Source organism: Bidens hawaiensis, unplaced genomic scaffold (assembly GCF_021521415.1).
Source record: "Bidens hawaiensis isolate Kalapana, Puna unplaced genomic scaffold, B.hawaiensis_p1.1 tig00020663_1, whole genome shotgun sequence".
NCBI lineage: Eukaryota > Viridiplantae > Streptophyta > Magnoliopsida > Asterales > Asteraceae > Bidens > Bidens hawaiensis.
In genome coordinates, this window is record NW_027493168.1 from 265,105 (window position 1) to 272,949 (window position 7,845).

Genomic DNA, 7,845 nt, shown 5'->3' on the forward strand with positions numbered 1-7,845 from the left:
GCTACTATCAATGATACTATAGTTGAACTTTGATTTCCTTTTATATTGCCGCATACATATGTAATCAAGAGCTGAGGGTCTCTCTGAAAGCCACATCTCTATCCCATTGGATAGAGGTATGGTGTGCCTACATCCCACCCTTCCCAGACCCTACTTATAGTTTAACTATTGGTGAGACTCCACTGGGTATGATTGATTGATGTATGCACACGTGCTATGCGATCTCAACATAATATTGATTATGAAATAAATGCAATGCACCCAATATTGTAAATACACGTGAAATAAACAACTATTCAAAATCTGACTAGTCCTCCATTTTACCTTTTTCTTAATTAATTCAAAACGGGTTAGCCCGGATACGTTTCGAGCCATATTTAAAATTTTCTAAACCCAACTCGTTTTGACCTGGCTTGTTTGTTGAGTTAATGTTGACCGGGACCTAATAAGTCAAAAATATTGGTACAATAGTTATATTTGTTAGCAAATGAAATAAATTTGAACAAAAAAAACTTACAAAATATACAATAACAAGATGTCAAATCTATCTCAAGTTCCTTTTTCAACTAAATATATTTGCAGTACAAGTTGTGATGATGTTTAACATCTAAAATGAACAAAAAGTTGTCTCTATAAAAGATTCTGCATTTAAGACAATGACTATTAAGGTTTATCATTTATGTTTGTTGAGGGTTTATCACCTCCTAAACCATCTCCAGAAGTTTAATATCTCCCATGGAATTTGCAGCAACCAAAGCAGAAGATTGGTTCCGCCAACACACGGATGACACAAATTGCTGGTGTCATCCATTTCATAACCTGAAATCGGATCTACGCTGTTGAATTTGTATGACAAAGCAGGCATAGGGAAAGCTTTGTGGTAGATGAAAACCTGAATCATATCACATTATAACTTGATCAAAGACATGGCGAAAATAATATACAGAATGTACAAGATCATGTGTTTTCTGAAATACCTCGTTCGTTTCTGAACCAGTGGCAATGTAACCGTCGGATACAGATAAACCGACAAAATTCTGCAGAAAATTACAAAACAAGACTTAAATACAAAAAACGAATAAACAGTCAACAATCAAGAAAACCAAGAACTCAAGAAGACAATTACCTTAACATTTGTGTGACCTGTAAACGACTGAACCGGACAGTCAACAACATGGGACGAGCACTCAGACAAATCCCAAAGCTTCAAAGTGTTATCAGTAGACGAAGACACAAGCGTCGTCGAGTCTACAAACTTCACATAACTAACTGTTTTCTCGTGCCCAACAAATACGCTCACAGGCCTGCTCGGATTTCTAAGATCATAATAATATATTCTATGATCTGCTGAACCGAATGCAAGTGAGTTACCCGAATCCACAGGGAACTGAACCGAACAGACATTTGCTTTTGTCCTAATGGTACCAACACTCACTCCCTGCATAAAAATACAAAATAAGAAATATGTAATATACAACTAGATATTATTAGTATTTTCACTTTGGCGTTATTATTTAACCGATATAGAATTGCCTGATTGATAATCCGATTAATAGAATTGCCTGATTGATATTCCAGAGTTTAACTGAACCATCATCGCTTCCGCTTGCTAGCAATGTGGGATCCGCTGATGAGAAATCCACTGACCATGCACGCCTTTCGTGTTCTCTCATTTCCATGTATACTTCACTTCGTGTAACATCCCATACCTGAAAAATAATGCATTTAAAACAATTGAGTTAAACACGGTTAAAGTCCCTGTGGTTTGACTCAAATAACCCTTCTAGTCCATAAGTTCTGATTTAATTTTTTAGTCCAATAGTTTCATTTTTGTATCGTTTAGTCCAGCCTGCTAACCCCATCCAAATTTTCTGTTAACTTTTTGTTAAAAGACCAAAATACCCTTGGACTGTTTATGTTAGTCAATATACTAAAATCTTTGGCACACAACATTTTGTTACCTTAAGTGGCCCCCAAAGATTTAGTATTTAGACTAACACAATTAGTCCAAGGGTATTTTGGTCTTTTAACAAAAAGTTTAACAGAAAATTTGGATGGGGTTAGTCGGCTAGACTTCAATTGATACAAAAATGAAACTTGAACTAAAAAAGTCATATTAGAACTAATAGACTAAAGGGTTATTTGAGTCAAACAAAAGTAATTACAAGTCTATAATCGTATTTGACTCTAAATAATTAAACACATAAACTTAAAGATTTGAAGTTGGTTGATTTACCTGTACTACACCATCAAAATTACTTGAAGCAATCTGACCTTTAATATAACTATTCCAACATATACTACTAAGCTTTGACCCGCTTGACATTTCAACAACAGGATAATGAATGTCATGGTTCCCGTTCAAGATTGAATCGAATTCAAAAACTTTAATCTTCTTGTTTACACCAGCAGTTGCAAAAAACTCTCCATCACGGTCAAAACTCAGAGAACACACGAGATTCGAAGAACTCAACAGATCAGCTTGTTTCAAATCTGCCTTGACTTTCAGTTGACTAAAAGACAGATACTTAGATAAACCATCCAAAAACGAGTTTATCCATCTCCTTTGTCTACTCACAAACCGATCTTTTGATGAAATATCATTAACCGACTCTTTACCATTAACTGGTCTAAACGCTCTTTGTCTAGTCAAAAGGTAAGCAGATTCTAGCTTCCTAAAGTTCCTCATTAATCTTGAACTTTTAGAGCTTGAATTTTCTTCGTTTTGATTAACATTAGTGATTAATATGATGCGTTTTCTGAGACCTGGTGTGGAAGAATCATCAGGGGAATCTTGATCTCCAAGATTCATATTTGATTCTTGTTTTCGGTTGTTTAATGATTGCAATTTCATAACTTCTTCCAAATCTGAATTCACAGCTGAAACAATACTGCGCAAATTATCTGCAGCTTCTTGTTTTCGTTGTTGCATTATCAAAAGAAATTCCAGCAACAAATCTTGATTGTCGGACTTTTCTTTAAGGTCGATCGCAGCCACTCGTTCATCTAATTTGTCTTTAGGTTCAGTAAGAAACTCACTTTGCCACACTTCACTGATAATGACACATAAATTTATCTTTTTAGCATAAAAGACATGGTTTTTGTTAACTAGGGATAATGCTAATGGAGGCTGCTTAAAAAAACAAAAAGTTTTTGAATTTTTATGGATCTTATTATAACTAAGTCTCACATAAAACTTATGCACTAGTTCAATAGTCTCCATATGCATAATGAATATTAACGATCACCTAAGTTGAATAAAGAGAACTCACTCTATTTTCGGTCTACTGGCAGGCTCGGGATGCAATAGCCACAAACAAAATAATGCAACTTTTGGCCATTTTAATAGTAACGGAGGAGGAAAAACACGTTGTCTCAAGCTAGACATTGTTGCATTCTTTTCTTCTGCTGTGTTACACATGCAATACAACTGTTGACACAAATAATATTAATAATAATACTTTCAGTCAGGTTACAGTGTTACAAACATGGGTCCCTATGGTTGGATCAAACTATCAAAGTCACGCCTTTGGGTAACAAGTTTGGGGTCTAAGGCTAACCTTCGTTAAATTTTCAGTTGAATTTAGCCATTTAGGTAAAAGGACCAGAATACCCTTCTATAAAAAGATAGGGATTAGAAGTTTTTATTTCATTTATTTGTATTAAGTAAACTGTAAACTACATAAATAGCCCATCTACTTTAGAGTTTTGACAATTCTTTTATTAAATTTGTTACACAACGGTATGATCGGCGTTTTACATGAATTTTAACAGATATTAATGAAAGTTAGAAACTTGTTACGAAATCAAAACCACAGATTCCAACAAAAAAACATGTCTGGCACCTCACCAGATGTATATCTTTTCAAGATTTTTGAAGAAACTTTTGTCATCCGGCGTGCTTTTTTTTTTTTTTTTGACAAAATTGGTATTGATGATATAAATTACAAGAAATTGAATACATGATCCTATAATACCTCAAAGAGAAGGACCCCGAGTCGATAAACATCAGAAGCAAAAGAACCTTGCAAGCCTGCAGCCTCCTCAGGGCTCGTGTACCACTCGGTTTCCATTTCTAATACATGTTTCATTGGGAACCATTGTTTCTTTTCTGTGTGTTCACTGCAACTCGCCTCTAAATTCTCCAAAGTAGATTGCATCCATGTGTTCTCTGATACCGTGTGACCAAGATTCTGGCCCTTAAAACCAGTTTTCTCATTAGGTTCAGAATCAGAATCTGAATCTGAGCAAGATGCAGATTCTATAAACGACACACGGTTTAAAGATGACATTACAAAGCAAGAGGGCCGGATATTGTGAACAACAATCCCTTGTGAATGTGCCAACTTTACAATTTCCACTATTTGCATATATATATGCAAGCATTCTAAGGAATTAACGACTCGTTTTCTGTCATCTGCCCATTGCCTCAAACTAATATCTTTTTGTTCCACTGTCCTAATAACTGCACCGCCGTCTTCACGAAAGTAACCGAAGTGAGTCCTGACTCGGTTCAACTGAGTCAACACGGTCTTATCTTGTCCTGCTCTGTCTGCTATAATCCCAGAATCATGATCTGATCTAGGGTTTCTGTTTGAAGCTTCTGAAGAATTTAACCCTTAGAATTACCAGATATCTGATGACCAAATTCAGATGAATTCTCCATTTTCATCCACAAATTGCTTCATATAAAACCTTCCAAACATCCATCATGAAAAAAGTTCTGAACTTTACTCATTTTTAGCATCTTTTTGCCCTGAAAACATTTATATATAGAATATCTTCAATATCAAACAGAACAACATGACCATATTCATCCACAAATTGCTTCAAATAAAACCTTCCAAACATCCATCATGAAAAAAGTTTTAAACTTTACTCAATTTTAACATCATTTTTCTCTGAAAACATTTGAATATATAGAAAATCTTTAATACCAAACAGAACAACATGACCATTTTCATCCACATATTGCTTCAAATAAAACCTTCCAAACATCTATCATGAAAAAAGTTTTAAACTTTACTCAACTTTAACATCATTTTTCTCTGAAAATTTGTATCTAGAAAATCTTTAATATCAAACAGAACAACATAATATGATCATGATTCCTAAAAAATCTATAAACTAATTGCAGAAACATGAAAAAGTTTTGAACTTTACTCAATTATAGCAACTTTTAATATCATACAGAACAGCATGATATGAATCCAATTTATATAAAATTAATAAACTAATTACAGAAATATAGTAATGGTAGTACCAGTAATAATCACCATGAAAGAAGCTTGGGTTTCTTGAGCTTGTGCAAACAAGAACCACAAAGCACAAACCCTTTTTTTTCTTGGGCTTTTGATACCATAAAAAGGTTTTTTTTAATTAATTTATTAAATTACCATAAAAAGGAAAAAACAAATAGAATCTCCTATGGAAAATCTCTAGCCTCTTAAAAAGGGTATTGTTTTTTCTTGAGAAAGAATTAAAAAAATGTCAAGATGACAACAAATTATTATTTTTTTACAGAACCAATGTCTATAACCCACTCATTCTATATCAGCATACGTGGCACTTTCATGTCCTCTTATCCTTCGCTGTCTTTTGATTTTGTGAACAGAATAAACAAACAAAGATTTATGTATGTGTGGTGGGCAGAGATCATGGGGGTGGTGGGGCTATTATTATTTATTATTATTAAATTGTGTTAGATTAGGGGGTGTGGGGGCTCTAGTGGGGGCTTTAAGAGCCAAGAACCAATAATATCAGAGAGAGAAACTGGATAAGGGGGGTGTTGGAGCCCTTTGACTCCAGCAGGGGCTCCAGCGAAATTTTTTTTTTATTTTTTTATAAATATATTCAAACAACGTATTAATAATAAAACTCATAAATTATTAAAAAAACACATTAATATCTAAAAAATAAAATAAAGATTAAAGTACTAAAAAGAAACATTCTTCTTATTCTTCGGCTTGGTCTTCTTCGATCAACCTCTTTCGGATACGTTCCTTTTGCTTTTCCATTAGCATTTGATCGACCGGATTTAGGTTACTGAAGTCTCTAGTAAGAAAGTCTAAATCTCTCATTCGACTTTTTTCCTTTTTGTCATAAGAGATCACCTCCATGGTTTTGTTGAATTTATTGAGGGATTCAACAAGATTGGTGATGTTTACGGTTTCCCCCTCAGCCGGTTTTTTCCCCTTGGCGTCCCTTCCCAATGGCCGTCTCCTCGGTGGTGAAGACGTTTCCTCCTCCGCAATGTTTAGGTCGAATCTAACGCGGCAATCCGACCCGGTTGAAGTGCTATACGCTCTAGACGAACTAGATTTAGTCCGTTTCGGCCCTACTTCCGCATCAAAGTCCGGCGCCACCAGCTCAACCCACTTGGAACACCTTTTCAACCTGTCCCACAACTTTAAATCGTCCCACGTCTTCACCATCCCATAACTCCGCAAACACTCCTGCTTCCACTCTTCGACCGTGAAATTGTAAACCGCCAAATCATCACTGCCACTTGGTCTCATACGACCGCTGTTACTGTTGAAAAGATTAGTAAACAAGCCGACAAATTTTCTGATTTCGGACCACTGGCCCGAAATTATATCGGGGTTCCGCTCTGTACTCCCAACGAGCATGTAGAACGTCTCCCTAACCTTTGTCCAAAAAATCTTTCTCTGTTGGTAGTCGGCTGCAAAATGAATAAATAAATTAGATTTCCATTTAACTTTTTTATTTAACTTTTTTATTAAAAATCTTTTTTAAAAACGTTAAAACAATTACCGCAACGCCGATCCTCAGAAATGTCTATCCAAGCCCGACACAAGGCTTCCTTCTCATCCGATGACCACGGAGTGGCTTTCCGTTTCGTCCTCGGAGTCGAAGCCGGTCCCGACCCGTCCGTTGCAACTGGTTTTTTCCGGTGGACGCGTCTTTTTGGTCCCGTAGCTTCACTGTGTGATTCTTGTGTCTCCGGAACAACAAAGTTAGGAGACGGTTGTGTGTTGGATGGTTGAAAGCCGGATGATTCTTGCGGCTCCGAATAAAACATCGGTTGGTGCGGTGACGACCATAAATCGTCGTCAAGATAATCTAAATCAAGGTTTGGGAACCAATTTCCAGCCATTTTTTTTAAAAAAAGTTGAGAAGATGAATTGATTTTGGGTGAAGGTTTGAAGTTTTGATATAAAAATGGGTGAAATGGAGTATAATTATATAGGAAAAATATTTTTTTTTTTGGTTTGTTTGGCTCCCCAACGGTCCAAAAAACATAAAAAGATGTGCAGCTCTCTCTCTCTTCTCCCGCTAACCGGCTCACGCCTGCCTTGTTTTTCCCGCTAGCGCCCCGTTAGCGCCCTGGTGGTGTGGGGTTAGAGCCTGGGGGCGCGAGCGGAGGGGCTCTAGCGCCCCCGTTGAAGCCCCACACCCCTCAGTCTTAAATATATAGAAGTTGTGCTGGTTTAAGTGTTTGGCTTGGACATTCCTTCAGAAAATCATACCATCAACTGTCACTTGACAGTAATTGCGTCACCACAAGAGCAGCCAGTGGGACGAAAACCCGTTGGGTGAGGGACCGGATGCGAAATGACACCCTCACAAGGCCTAGCTGATTGTCATAATCCACCGAAAATGACATAAGTCGGGATCGAACATGAGCCTCCACTGAAGAACTCAACCATCCTACCACTAGGCTACGGTGAGGTATAGAATGAACAAGATGTTCTTAGACCTCAATTTAAGCACAAATCAAAGTTAAAAAAACCATTTAAATTTAGGGAAAATTCCTAAAATGACCCAAAGTATGACAGAGAAAAAAAATGATCCTAAATGAAGCCAGATTATCAAAATAACCTA

At 36.5% G+C, this 7,845-nt stretch overlaps 1 pseudogene across 1 annotated transcript; it reads right to left on the bottom strand.

The window, feature by feature from the left end:
- Nucleotides 1–639: 639 nt before the first annotated feature.
- Nucleotides 640–5,052, bottom strand: LOC143561348 (protein SPA1-RELATED 3-like; annotated as a pseudogene). The gene is made up of 7 exons (XR_013140289.1): nt 3,978–5,052; nt 3,273–3,430; nt 2,237–3,053; nt 1,563–1,709; nt 1,127–1,438; nt 978–1,037; nt 640–892 (listed from the first exon to the last, which is right to left on the bottom strand). The product of XR_013140289.1 is annotated as a protein SPA1-RELATED 3-like (transcript).
- Nucleotides 5,053–7,845: the final 2,793 nt, after the last annotated feature.